This window comes from Callithrix jacchus, chromosome X (genome assembly GCF_049354715.1).
Source record: "Callithrix jacchus isolate 240 chromosome X, calJac240_pri, whole genome shotgun sequence".
Taxonomy (NCBI): Eukaryota; Metazoa; Chordata; class Mammalia; order Primates; family Cebidae; genus Callithrix; species Callithrix jacchus.
In genome coordinates, this window is record NC_133524.1 from 116637231 (window position 1) to 116652141 (window position 14911).

A 14911-nucleotide genomic window follows, 5' to 3' on the forward strand; every position below is an offset into this window, starting at 1 on the left:
TTGAAGGCAGAAGGTATTAAATGACCACAAGGGTATGTAATTTCTAACCTCTCCATGGACTTCCTGCTTTCTCCCTGAAATTCTGACCTACTCAGTGGGCACTTGTACTAGCCTCTCTTTAATGCAGAGGCCTTGTCTCCATAGCTGGTCTAGACTGAAAACTTACTGTGAACAAGCCCATGTGTAATTACTCTGTGGCACTCATAAGTTTCGCACAGCAGGGTCTTAGTAAACCACAAAGGCAATGTCCATAGCATCAGCAGCAGGTGTTGGAGTCACAGAACTAGGTTTGAATTTTGGCTTTGAATTGAACTCGTTTTGTGACCATGGGCACTTTGCTCCACCCCTCTGAACATGTTTCCTTGTCTGTAAAATGGGCATCATACAAGTACTTATTTCAGAGGATTGTAACTTACAAATAAGTACAAATGTAAGTGATTATAACAGTGCTTGGCACGTAATAAATACTGAATAAGTGTTAGCTATTATTGTTGCTATTAGAATCCCTATGTGCTAGTCACTTTAATATTCATTTTTAAAATATAATCTTATCACTCTTGATCATAATAGGTGTTATTACTATTTTATACACATGTCTCAGAAAGATTAAAGTAACTTTTACACAAAGTGACAGAGTGAAGTTTTGAATCCTCGATGCTATTTCAGCTATGTGAATTGAATGGTTTCATCTTTTCTGAAGGAGTGGAATGGTGGGCTTTGTTGCTTAAGCCATTTTTTTAATGAAATGCTTGACGAAGACCCTAACAGCCACCAAGCTATGGAGGATCATACTTAATTATCTCCAGAAACCTGGCCAGGGGGAATGGGTGAGGGAGAAGCTGAAGGCAAGGTGAGGCTCTGTGTGTGCTGGTTTTCTGAGAAGCTTAGGGTTAGAAGACGGAGTTGAGGAAGGGCCAAAGTAGAATTAAATTCAAGTGCAGGTGATTTCACTGAGGCCAAGAAAATGATGCCCCCCCCCACCCCTCACAGCTGCAGTGGGGCCCAGCTTGCAGCTGGGAAGGCTTTTGCACTTACACTCAGGCAGACAGTTTTCTGGGAGCCAATGTTTGCTTCCCTTTCTCCTGGGACTTGGGCAGGGAGAGGTGCAGAGCAACAATGAGAGGCCAAATAACCTAACTCAAGGCCAAACAGATGCTTTTTCTTGAAGGTATTTGGGGATATGATCTGCAGCAGAGCCACTCATCACCTCTTTCTAATTTTGGGGCCTCGTGTAGGGGAAGAGCTCATTTGCTTCTCTTGGGATATAAGCCAGCTAGAATAGATACTTCACTAAAAGACATATATGTACTTTGTCCTGATCTGAGCTCACTGAACTCATCAAGCAACTCCAGGAAGTGAAAGAGGATCAAAGAACACATGAGAATCATGGTTTAAGCTTCTTTTAAAGTCCAGTTTGGATGTGCTGTGAAGAGAGAGGAGGCAGCTTTCTTGTCCACGGGCATCACACGAAGAGGAGAGCTGTGAATCCCCACAAAGAACCACTTGCACCATAAGCACCAGAGCAGGGGAGGTGTGGGCTTGTAATATTAGATTATTGTGCCCTCCTCACACCCTCCACATCAGAATTTCTTGGGTGGGGGTCGGTGAGAGTAGGTCCCAGCAGTCAGCAATTCAAACAAGCTCCCAGGTGACTGTAATGTACTAGAAAGTTTCAGGACAACTGAGTTAAAGCATGGGCCTTGGAGACTTCCAACTCTTCTACTACTTATCACTCTGTGATCTTTGGCAAGCTATTGAAACTCTCCGAACTTTAGATTCTTCCTTATAGAATGGAACAATAGTAGTATCTCCCTCACAGCGTTGTGGGGAGGATTAAATGAGATAACATGTTCCCAATTAAAAATGGTAGTTATTAAATTTTTTTCTCCCATTTTTCATGATTTTTGCTTCCCTCTTTGAGTAGGAAATGCAAATTTATTTTTCTCCACTTGGAGCATGCCCTCGCCTTTCCTTTCACCACCAGGTGTTTGGCATCTCAAACCACTTGTTTAAAACTGTATTAAAAACCTAGGCAAAGCAGAGGCTCCATACAGTGGCTAAAGATGTTTACCACCTGGCACACCTCTCTGAGAAGTGCCTACCTGAGCAGTGCCCCTTTCAGATGATCTCCCACTTTCCCACCTTCTTCTCCCAAAATTAAAACCTTCAATGGACCATCTATGTATGGTTCTTCTCTGTGTCAGGGCTAGAGCACCAGTGAGTTAGCCATGCAGTTGCATAATTATGCAGTATTATCAATCTCTTGTGAGTTTGGTGAATGGGAGTCATCAAGAAAATCCCACCTTCCACCTGTGTGGGCTGAGAAAATACTGTTCTGTTTGTTTTTTACTTTTTGAGACAGAGTCTCTGTTGTCCAGGCTGGAGTGCAATGGCGTGATCCCCGCTCATAGCAACCTCTGCCTCCCAGGTTCAAGCAATTCTCCTGCCTCAGCCTCCCAAGTAGCTGAGACTACAGATGCTTGCCGTCACACCCAGCTAATTTTTGTATTTTTAGTAGAGGCGGGGTTTCACCATATTGGCGAGGTTGGTGTTGAACTCCTGATACCTTGTGATCTGCCCACCTCAGCTTCCCAAAGTGCTGGGATTACAAGCATGAGCTACTGCGCCCAGCCAAAAATACAGTTTTTTAACCTTTAAAATGGAAAGCCAATTCCTGGACCTAAGTTGACCCCAGGAAAGCACAGGTATTTGTAGACATGGCCTCTCTTTCTTAACTCTTAATCATAGCAAACTTAATAATGCCTCGCAACTCTACCTTTGATATACTCCACTGGGTGTACCTTTTGGTTGTTCCCCCACTGATGATCATTGGAACCTAGATTCTTTCACTTAACAAATAATTATTGAGCTAAGAAGGGTAATCCCAGACATGGCTGTTATTAAGAAGAGCTATTTGACTTTTTAAACCAGGAGTTAACTCTGGCTATACCTTAGGATCACCTATGCAGCTTTAAAGAAAGATTCCTGGGTCCTGCTCTTGGAGATTCTGAATTAGTTGGTATCAGTACATTTAAAAAGTCCTCTACCCAGATGATTCTAATGTACAGTCAGGGTTGAAGGCCACTTCTTTATTATAAAACATTGTTTTTTCTAAACATTATGCCGTAAAGGTAAGACCATTACTTTAAACTAGGTGAATTCCCTCATTCCACAAATGTTGAGTGCTTATCATGTGCCAGGCATTGTGATACACCCTGGGAATACATCCATGAACAAAAGAGACAAATATCCCTACCATCCATGGTGTATGAAGTTTTAATGGGAAAGAAAGATAATAAATAAGGTAATCAGATATATGTTATGTTAAATGATGATAAGTACAATGGAGAAAAAGAAAGAAAGCAAGGGAGATAGAGAATGCCAGAGGTGATGTGTGATCGAATTTGAATTAGGGTGGTCAAGGAAAGCTTCACAAAGAAAGGGGCAATGAGGAAAACCTGAAAAAGGTTTCTGGTATGAGTCATGCAAAAAGCTGGAGAAAGAGATTCTTGGCAGAGGTCACAGCCAGGACAAAGAGCTGGATTTAGGAGTACATTTGGTGTGTTCCAGAAAAAGAAGTCTAGTGTGGCTGGAGGGAAGTGAGTGAGGGGAAGAGAGGTAGAAGATGAGGTTAGAGAGCTCATAGGGTTTGTGATACCAGGTAAGCAAGTTGCTTACAGACTTGTAGGCCATTGTAAGGATTAGGACTTTTACTCTGAGTGAGATGAAAAGACATTGAATGGGTTTAAGCAGAGAAGTGGCGTGATCTGAATTACAAAGAATCACCCTGGCTGCTGCGGGGAGGATAGGGTAACAAGCATGTAGAAAGGGAGGCGATTTCAGGGGTTGAGGAAGTATTACGTGTCTGGATGTTCTTGAACTCTCCTATTCTCTTGCCTTGTTGGGTTAGGGGGAGGGGTGGGGTGGTTTTTGACCTAGGACTTTGTGCCGTATGAAAAAAGGAAATAACTAAGATGTGACTGTGTGTAACACTTGCAGATCTGGCTTCTTTGGATCAAGAGCCAAACAAACACGCCAAGGTAATTTGAATTTCTTCCTCTTAAGCCTCTTATTCCACTTCATATCCCGCCCCTGACCTATTCTTTGAGGATTCTTAGATACATTTCCATCCCCTGTAGTGACCTAGGTCTCTTATCCTGCTTTATTTCCTGCTTTTGACAGGAAAAAGATAAAGACTTCTGAACTGATGTGAGTGGAGATCTTATTACAGTAGTCATCTGTAAAAGAGCAGCAGGAGGTAGAGATGTTTAATGTATAAAATGGTCATTGTCCTGGAAAAAAAATCAATACCATAAATGTGAATTTAATGGGACCCCTTGGGGAATGAAAGTCTGGGCAATGTAACATTTTAGTTAATTGAAAGGTAACCCACTCTTCACCTTTGCTTTTTCCCCCTTTTCTTTGAATTAGCTCTTGTTTCTGAGTATGACAGTGTTTACTGTGTGCATATAATGTGCCAGGTACTATTCTAGGTGTTTTACACACATAATCCTACGCAATCCCCGTAACAACTGATTATGTGAATGTTTTCTTTATTCCCATTTTAAGTTAAGGAAACCAAGGCTTAGAGAAATTAAACCCTCACATGAGGTGTCTTAGCCAATAAATGCCCAAGCAGCCTGTCTGATGCTGAGACTCAGCCTCAGTGATCAGTGTGCTCGTCATGGACACTTTTGTGTGTAATTCCTGGACTTCAAGACAGGGAATTAGCATTACCCTGCCAGCCATCTTGAAAGACTGTTCAGGGTTAGAAATGGAGGCAGAGACAGAGGGTCAGGAGCCTGAGCTGTGCGATGGCAGTCTTTGGAATGGGGTCCATTTATTGTTATTATTTTTTAAAGTAAAAGCTCTAATATCAACCCGTTTTCTTGGTACTAGGTTCTTCTCATGGACTGCAGAAAAGCAGTGTTAACTGATAACAGTGTTATGATGTTACTGTATCAAAGCTCCTTAATTGGGTATGCCCAATTTTTATTTTTGGTGAGGAGCAGGGTGCAAGGAAATCAATCAGAATTATCTATAAATCTAAAATCCAGACTGTTTTAAATAAGTACAGTCTTGTTTCATTTTTTAAGTCACATTCAGTAACATGAGCTAATACTAACAGTGTAAAAGTGAGACCTATTTTAATAAATAGATAAGAAAAAATCATTCACTGTTCTATGTAAATGAGTTCTTTCGTAGTTTAAAAATGAGCCTACTCATTTGCTTAACAGCTGATTTTCCCAGATCAATGCACAATACCTTGATCTCAGCCCTGGTCTGAATAACTGCAAAATTTAAATGAGAAGTTCTGTGCTGCATAGTTTCCATCTGCCTCTTCAGGTGCTCACTGCATTCTTCACCCTGCACTCTACCCTGGGAGGCTGACATGCAGGGATGACATCAAGAGTCTCCCTTTCCTTAGTCAGGCCATCATGGTGAAGGCATCTCCAAATCCTGTTCTTAGCCCTGGGTCACCCTGCCTGCACCTGAATAAATAGTCCATTTATTAATATTAATCATTTCCCCTCTCCAAAATAGCAATTTTGAGTGTGCCATCTACTTCCTGCTGGGATCCTGATTGATACAGGTTTTGAATTATGTCTATAGCTTTATTTCATGTACAGGTCTGAGACTGTATATGAGGGTAATATGACCATAGTACTAATTTGAATGTACAGAGCACCATACAAGTCCAGTGGTTTACTGGGGAGTGTCTGGGAATGCAAAGGACAAAGGAACAATCACAGACCTGTCCATCAGATTCCTGTGATGTGAGTTTCAATAATTTGAGTATGGTTGGAAAGATAATGACTGGGCAAAAGATAGGACTAGATTAAGGAGTGATATTGACTTGTCCAGTTTTTTAACTTCCTTATCAAGATTCTTTGACTGGCATTGGGTCTTGGGGATGGGGTTAAGGCAGGAGACCCCTATAGACTGGATTCAATGCCCACAACTGGTCCAAGGAGGAGGGTAGAAACAACTGGTACAGGTAAGAGGCTTAGGAAAGGAGTATGAGTCAAGAATATAACAGTGTGACCCAGGAGAACACCAGATTATAAACTCTTTGAGGGAAGACATTGTAAATATCTTGCTTGATGCTATTGTCTAATTAGTAACCAGTCAATAGAATGGCAAATAGTGGGCATTCTATAAATATTTGAGTGAATAAATGAATACAGGAAGACAAAAGAGCATACAGATTTAATGCACAATGAAGCTACAAGACTACCCTAGGGAGAATCCCAGCCCAGGTATCAGGGCCAATGTTTAGTAATGAGAGTGATAATTTGTTTCCCATGGTTAGAAAAGCCCCAGCTCTGCACTGCATGTATCTTCCTTTGGGCAAATTAGATTATTAGAGCCAAGGAATAAAACCAGTGGTCAGTTTGCCCACTGCTAATTTTAAACAGAGAAGACTTTGACAAATTGGGGATCTAATTTGAGGAAGGTTTTTTTGGTGCTTAAGTAGCTGTTTGAAACATGGGGATTTGTTTTCTACTAAAAAAAAAAAAAGTGCTCATATGGCCTCTACTGTGGTCTGAATATTTGTGTCTGCCCCGCCCAAATTCACGTGTTGAAACCTAACTTCCATTGTGATAGTACTAAGAGGTGAGTTTTTGGGAGGAGATTCATCCCATTCATGAAGGGATTAAGTGCCCTTATAAAAGAGACCCCAGAGAGTCTCCTTTATAAGGTCTCCTACACCATGTGAAGACACAGCAAGAAGGTGCCATCTTTGAAGAAGAGAATGAACCCTCACCAGACACTGGATCTGCTGGTACCTTGATCTTTGACTTCCCAGCCTCTGGAACTATGAGAAATAAATTTCTGTTCATAAGGTACCCATTTAATGATATTTTGTTATAGCAGCCTTAATCGCCTAAGACAGCCTCTTTTCCTAGAAACACGTAGATTATTATTTTCAGGCGTTCTTATTAAAGATAACAATAGAAGATCTAGTAGTGAATCAGTGCATTATCGTTCTGTTGATATTTCTATTGCCAAGGCCAACTGTTTTACTTAAGAATACAATGTGCAAGTAAGATGTTTTGGAGGTTTAAAAGTGAGTATGTGATTAGAGGATCTTTGCCTTATCATTCCTCCTTCAACTGGCCTCTTGAAGACTTCCACCTAGCAATGATTGGCAGGAGGGGGCACCTAAAGTCACACTCTGTGTTTTAAATTAAGAAGGCAGGTTATAGTACTGGAGGGCTGGATGTTTTGCATATATCAGATAATTTATATAGGAAGCCTTTTCAGATTCACAGATATCACTATCAATCTGTGTGCCCCCACCTCTGTGTTAATCAGAATCAGTTGGGAACATCAATTTAAACTGCATCAGTTTGGACCAGACTATCGCCTTCCAAAGATCTGAAATGGGTGGTTAGACTGAATTTCACGAAGCATGAGCAATGGTTTTGAGGAAATGGAGTCAGTGAAGTTTAATGAGTCAACCAATGTTAACGAATTATGGGGATCCTAAGTGAATACCCTTCTTTCTTCCCAACTGGCTGAACTTATAACATTTCAGGTCAGCCTTGGTCACTAGAGCCATTGAGAGAGAGCATCTTCATAGCCCCTGCGAGCATCAGCTGACAAAAAAGAGGTTATGTCTTTCTTTTACACAATTTTAATGTAATCCTCACCAGCATTAGCAAAAATTGCTTTTTGGTGGCCGGAGGGAAGCAAAGAGCCCTTGACTGTCTTCACGTCCTGACAGCCTCAGTTAAAATGGAAAATTATTGTGATGGGAAGATTGGCTTCAGAGACTCTGACCGGGGCAGCAAGTTCAAATCAATTTTGGTTAATCCATTTTCTTTGAAAATTTGTTGTGTAAAATGGTCAAGGTCATAAAGAGACACTTCAGTTACTGAATCTCATTCACAGAGAGATTGCTCTGTCCTGTTCATGTAAAACACTAAATGTGCCATAATTGTGATAGGGAGACGGTATTCAGAAAAGGAAAAGGGAGGTACAGAAGGGGAAGAGGCATAAGAGTTTATAGAGTAGGGATGAAAGTAAAGGAGGGAGGAGATAGAAAAAGTTGAGGAGTAAAAAAAAACAAATGTGAGGTGGGGGAAAAGGGGTTATAATTCAGCCCCAGTAGGGTATTGACAGAGCCATAAGGGCATGCTGAGAGCAAGTGCTGGAGAGCTGAGAACTAAAACCCAGATTAGGGGGAATTAAAAAAATGGTGTAAAATCCAGCTTCTTGGTGAGAGGGCTAACAGTCCAAACACCAAGTTCAAACAAAAAGGGAGCAGGTTTAATCTACTAGAGTCTATGAGGCTTTTTGCCTATGGAAAGTACAACAGGAGTGCAGTCCTGGGGGATGTAAGGCAGAGACGGTGACAATAGCCATTTCTACACTGGTCTGTCTAGTTTAGTCAGAACACAGCCTAGCTTCAAGATTAGTGTTGTGAGAGCTGGGGCCTAGAGGAGACAGAAGCTGCTAGAGTCCTTGCTAGACACAGCTGTCTCTGCTATTTAGAAGGACTTCCTGCTAAGGGAGCTGCAGGGCTGCTGCATGCACCTCTGATGAGGGTGCTAAAAAGATAAAGAGGCTTTGCTCTGGCACTGAGTAATTCCCAATACCCTGGCAGCTGGAGAGGCCAGGCCTCAACGGTGCTGGCCCCTACTTTCCTCAAGCCTTCTGTAAGGGAGAAGTGCAACCTATAGACCTCTCCTCAATATCAGGCTACGCGCCTGAGCTTAGGACAGGAAGAGGACTGTACTTGGAAGAGAATGAGTGTAACAGAAGAAACAAGGAGTAGGGGGTAAAGAAGAAAGACTGGAAGAAAGCAAGCATGCAAGATGTCTTAGCCCATTTTCTGTTACTTATAGCAAAATACTTGAAACTGGGTTATTTATTCATTTATTTATTTGAGATGGAGTCTCCCCCTGTCGCTTGGGTTGGAGTGCAGTCGCGCCATCTTGGCTCACTGCAACCTCCGGCTCCCAGGTTCAAGTGATTCTCCTGCCTCAGCCTCCCAGGTAGCTGGGATTAGTCATGGTGTGCCACCATGACTGGCTAACTGTTTTTTGTATTTTTTTTTGGTAGAGACAGGGTTTCACCATGTTCACCAGGCTGGTCTTGAACTCCTGGGCTCAGATGATCCACCTGCCTTGGCCTCCCAAAGTGCTGGGATTACAGGTGTGAGCCACCATGCCCAGCTGAAACTGGGCAATTTATTTAAAAATGGCACTTATTTCTTACAGTTATGAAGGCTGGGAAGCCCAAAGTTGAGGGACTGCTTCTGGCGAGAGCTTTCTTGCTGATGGGAAATCTCTGAAGAGTCCTGAGGTAGTTCAGGATATCACATAGTTGAGGGGGGCTGAGCATACTAACTAATGTGCTAGTTCAGGTCTCTCTTCCCTTCTTATAAATTCATCAGTTCTACTGTCATAATAGCACATTAATCTATTAACTGTTTAATTCATTAATCTATCAATGGATTAATCCATCCTTGAGGGTGGAGGCCTCATGATCCAATCAACTTTTAAAGACCCCACTTCTCAACACTGCCACATTGGGAATTAATTTCCTTATTTCTCTTCCTTCCTTCCTTCCTTCCACCTCTCTTTTCCCCTTCCCCTTCCCTCTTCTTCTTTTCCCTTTCCTTCTTTTTTTCTTTCACTCTCCACTTTCATTCCCTTCCCTTCCCTCTTTAAAGACAGTCTTGCCTTGTTGTCCAGGCTGGTCTCAAATTCCTGGGCTTATGTGATCCTCCCAGGGCCTTGCAAAGTGCTGGAATTACAGGCATAAGCCACTGTTCCTGACCAGAAAATAAATTTTCAACGTGAGTTTTGGAGAAGACATTCAAGCTGTACCACAAAGTGTCAGAGAAAGTTGTAGAATCCTAGATTCAGGAAATTGGAGAAAAGGAAACATGGTAAGAGAAGGAAAGATCAAAGAGTTTGTCCTTCCTCATTTTCCCAATTTTGAACTTAATAATTTTTGAAAAGCAGTCTTGTTCTCCAGTGTTGATTTATGAACAGAAAGGTTTTGTGGATTATTTGCTAATTTGACCCTGAGTTATTTCTTTTGCCCGATGGTATGCTGCACATTGTGGTTGCAATTATTCCCTCAACTGTAACTGTTGCTCAGATATCATTCCTTGTGCTATGTCTAGGATTTTCTGGATCATGGTGGTGGTAACAATGGTACTGGAGGGCCAAAGACATCAAGTGAATGGTTTCGGGACCCTCATTCTTTCATATACATTAACCAGTCTCAACATAATCTAAGGAAGTGGGCTGCCAAGTTAGCCTGGCTCTGCCTGTGTGTGTGAGTTCCCAGCTGCTCCACTAATTAGGATCCTTTAAAAAGATGTGGCTACTCAGTTACCCTGCTTCTCAAGATAGTGAGGTGTGGCTGGCCTCCCTTGCCAGAGGTGCTAGCTGTTTCTTGCAGAGCCCCAAGGGAGCCAGTTTTCAGTGGCTCTCTATTTGTTGTTTCTGAAAGGACCAGGTACATCTGTGTTCTGTATTTTATATGTTTCCTCTGGCCAACTGCTTGCAGGTTGTGAGGGCCAAACACTACAAATATTTGTCTGAGGTGGTTGTTATCCAGAATCTCTGATGTCAATGGAGGCAAAATAATGCTAAAAGCAGGAAGAGCCTCTCATTGACCTTTGGAATGCATGTGGTTGTACTTGATTCTTCCCACATGTTTGGTAACCATCCTGAGTTTAACTGAAATGCTTAATAACATTTAAAGCTCTTTCTTAGTAGAACAAGAGATTGCTACCTTTTCCATTGGTAGTTAGCAAGTGTGTTTCTGGGGCTATGTGGTATATTAAAAAGAACACTGGATTGAGGGCCAGAGCACTGGTTCTATCAGGTATCAACTTAATAAACCTAGATACCTGGGTCTCAGTGTTCTCATCTGTAACACAAAAATGTTGGGCTATGGCAGTGATTCTCAATCTTTTTTTTTTTTTTTTTAATACAGTCTCGCTCTGTCACTCAGGCTGGAGTGCAGTGGTGCAATATCGGCTCACTGCAACCTCTGCCTCCCAGGTTCAAGTGATTCTCTTAGCCTCCTGAGTAGCTGGAACTACAGGTGCACACCACCACGCCTGGCTAATTTTTGTATTTTTAGTAGAAATAGGGTTTCAATATTTGTCAGGCTGGTCTCAAACTCCTGACCTCAGGTGATCCACCCACCTGGCCTCCCGAAGTGCTGGGATTACAGGCGTGAGCCACTGCACCCGGCCTGATTCTCTCTTTTTTCTTTGAGACAGAGTCTTGCTCTGTCACCCAGGCTGGAGTGCAATGGCACACTCTTGGCTCACCACAACCTCTGTTTCCTGGGTTCAAGCAATTCTCCTGCCTCAGCCTCCCAAATAGCTGGGATTACAGGTGCGTGCCACCATGCCTGGCTAATTTTTGTATTTTTAATTAGAGACGGGGTTTCACCATGTTGGTCAGGCTGGTCTTGAACCCCTGACCTATGATCTGCCCACCTCAGCTTCCCAAAGTGCTGGGATTACAGGCGTGAGCTACTGTACTCTTTTACATGCATTAGAATCACCTGGAGGGCTTCTTAAATCACTGATTGCTGGATCCATCCCTCAGAGTTTCTGAGTCACAAAGTGGAGGCTGAGAATTCGAATTTCCATAAATTCCCAGATGATGCTGATGTGGCTGGTCTGGAGATCATACTTTGAGAACCACTGTACTAGAAGATCTCATCAAGACTGTCATTTTCTGAAATGTTGGGGTTTTGTAATTACATACAGAATGTAGCATGATGAGGAACAGTCAGAGTCAGTCTTTTAGCTAGAGTTAGAGGTAGCATCTAGTGTGGCTAATGGGGCACAGAAAAATCAGTTCCTTTCCCAGCCTGACATGGACCTGAAATCCTTACCACACATCTCTTCTTTGCCTTAAGGTCCCTGTTAGAATGTAAATCTATTACCTGGGAAAAGAAAGCATGCCACCATTAGTCATCGTTTACTGAATCTACTCCTGTCACTCAGCAGGGCCTGAAGTACTGGAATATAGGACAGACAAGCTTCAACTAGGTACGACAAGGGCTAGAGAAAGACAACTGTTATGTATATATCCATAAGGACTAAATATAAACATTATTGGGGCCGGGCACGGTGGCTCAAGCCTGTAATCCCAGCACTTTGGGAGGCCGAGGCGGGTGGATCACAAGGTCAAGATATAGAGACCATACTGGTCAACATGGTGAAACCCCGTCTCTACTAAAAATACAAAAAATTAGCTGGGCATGGTGGCATGTGCCTGTAATCCCAGCTACTCGGGAGGCTGAGGCAGGAGAATCGCCTGAACCCAGAAGGCGGAGGTTGCGGTGAGCCAAGATTGCGCCATTGCACTCCAGCCTGGGTAACAAGAGGGAAACTCCGTCTCAAAACAAACAAACAAAAAAAAAAAACAAAAAAAAACCACATTATTTTAAAAGAATAGTTGCTTCTTGGAGAGGTTGTGTGGGGGCTACCATGGAAGCTAGAAACTCCTGGGGGCTGCAATCCAAGGGGGACTCTCACCAGGTTCTCAAGGTGAGGATCTTAGAAAGGTGTCCTCTTGGCCTTAGCTAGGGAGGGGAAGAGAAGTTACTGTAACACATGTGTGAAGTCTGTTCCATAACAGAGGTGTCCTCTCTCTAAGGGGAAACATCTTTACCATTGGGTAATATTGAAATATTATCCCTCCTGGGAGAGTTTCATCTGCCAACATTTGGTGTTGTCCACCTTCTTAAGTTTAGCCATTCTGGTAGGTATGGAGTGATATTTCATTGTGGTTTAAATCTGCATATCTTTGTTGAGAATCTTTTCATGTGCTTAATGGCCATTTTTATATCTTCTTTTGCGAAGTGTCTATTCAAATATTTTGTCCATGTCTTAATTGAATTTTTGTCTTGAGTTGTGTTTTTTATATACTCTAGATGAATGTCTTTTGTCAGATGTATGTATTGCAAATAATTTCTTTCATTCTATGGCTTGACTTTTAATTTTCTTAATGAGGCCTTTTGAAGAAGAAATATTTTAATTTTGATAAAGTCCAATTTGACCATTTAGAAACTTTTTATACTAATTGAAAGAGGAATACCTGCGTTTGATTAAAAATTCAAGCATTGAAGAATGATAATGAAACTCTCATTTGTATATGTTTTTATGTACTGAAGTTTTAAATTCTATGTAGTTGAATTTGTCAATATTTTTCTTAATGTTTTCTGTTTTTTTTTAAAACTAATTAGGCCTTCTGTATTACAAATTATCTTTTAAAAATCTAGGGTCTTTTGTAGTTTTATTTTATTATGTTTGATAAATCTGGCATTAATTTTAGTATAAGAAGTGAGATAGAGACCAGGTTAACTTTTTTCCCAAATAGCCTGCCAGTTGCCCCAAGATCCTTTACTAAATAATTTACTTTCCCATTATTAATTTGAAATATTACATAGTTTATCACTTACCAAATTCCCATATGTAGGTGAAAACTCCACAATTTCATTTATTATGTACTCCATCTCTCTTTGCCATCCCTCTGATCCCACAAAAATTCCCTTCTAGGCACATCTGTCCAAAAGGCAGACTAATCATATGCTTGAATCACTGGCCTCGCAGGGACCAATAAGAAAATGAGAGAGAGACTCGTATGCATGTATTCACACATGCACACACATGGACTGACAAACTTTGATGATCTCAATCAACATTTTGTGAAAAAAAAAATGTAGAAATAAGGGGCCAGGCATGGTGGCTCATGCCTATAATCTCTGCATTTTGGGAGGCTGAGGCGGGTGAATCACCTGAGGTCAGGAGTTTGAGACCAGCCTAGCCAACATGGTAAAACTCCATCTCTAGTAAAAATACAAAAAATTAGGTGGGCGTGGTGGCAGGCATCTGTAATCCCAGCTACTCAGGAGGCCAAGGCAGGAGAATTGCTTGAACCTGGAATGCAGAAGTTGTAGTGAGCCGAAATCACTCCACTGTACTCCAGCCTGGGTGACAAGAGCTACACTTCATCTAAAAAAAATTGTAGAAATATAGAACAGCTAAAGTTAACAATGCTGACAATTCCAAGTACTGGAAAGAATATGGAAAAATGGAATCACTCATATATTGTTGGTAGGAACATAAAATAGGACAGCCACTCTTAAATAGTCAGTTTCTTTAAAAAACTAAACATTCAATTATCATTTTACCCAGCAATTTCATTTTAGGCATTTATCTTAGAGAAATGAAGAAATTATCATTTTGATTTGGGCCACATATGTAGTTGTTCATTGCAGCTTTATTTGTAATAGCTGAAAACGTCTGTACTATGGAATACTACTCAGCAACAAAAAGAAATGATCTATTGATGCACTCAACTTGAATAGATTTCAAGAGCATTAAAAATAATGTTATATAAATCAATCTTACGGCATGAAAGGTTATGTGCTATAGGATTGATTTATATAACATTCTTAAAATGACAAAATTATAGAAATAAAGAGCAGATTAGTGGTTGCCGGGGGTTAGAGACAGCAGAAAGGAGCTTGGTAGGTATAACTTTAATGAGATGTCAGGAAAGAGATCTTTATAGTGATGGAATAGTTCTGTATCTTGATTGTGGTGGTCATACCCATGTACATGTAATCAAATGACAAAGAACTTTACATGTACTTTATACCAGTATATATGTCTTGGCTTTGATATTGTGTTGTACTTACCTAAGACGTAACCATTGTGAGAAATTGGGTAAATGAGACATAAGATCTCTTTGTATCACCTTTTCAACTTCTTTTGAATCTACATTTTGAAATAAAATTTACAATGATCTAGAAAAATTATTTGAATTTTAGTATGCGTGTAAATGTTGGATCATTTTGAACATTAAGATGTTATGTTGAGTAACCTGACATGGGTGCAAGCGTAGAGTGCACT

The 14911-nt window shown here is 41.2% G+C and overlaps 1 long non-coding RNA gene across 2 annotated transcripts in view; it reads left to right on the top strand.

Annotated features, from left to right (window-relative positions):
• The window catches only part of LOC108589962 (uncharacterized), a 454173-nt gene that overhangs the window by 35455 nt on the left and 403807 nt on the right, over positions 1–14911 (top strand). Inside the window, exons 1-2 of one of the 2 annotated variants that reach the window (XR_013531396.1) lie at positions 3583–3661; positions 4000–4040. The exons of the other annotated variant lie outside the window; for it this stretch is intronic. This is a non-coding gene — a long non-coding RNA (uncharacterized LOC108589962). Of the gene's footprint in view, positions 1–3582; positions 3662–3999; positions 4041–14911 lie in introns of those variants that run through there. 2 annotated transcript variants of the gene reach the window in all.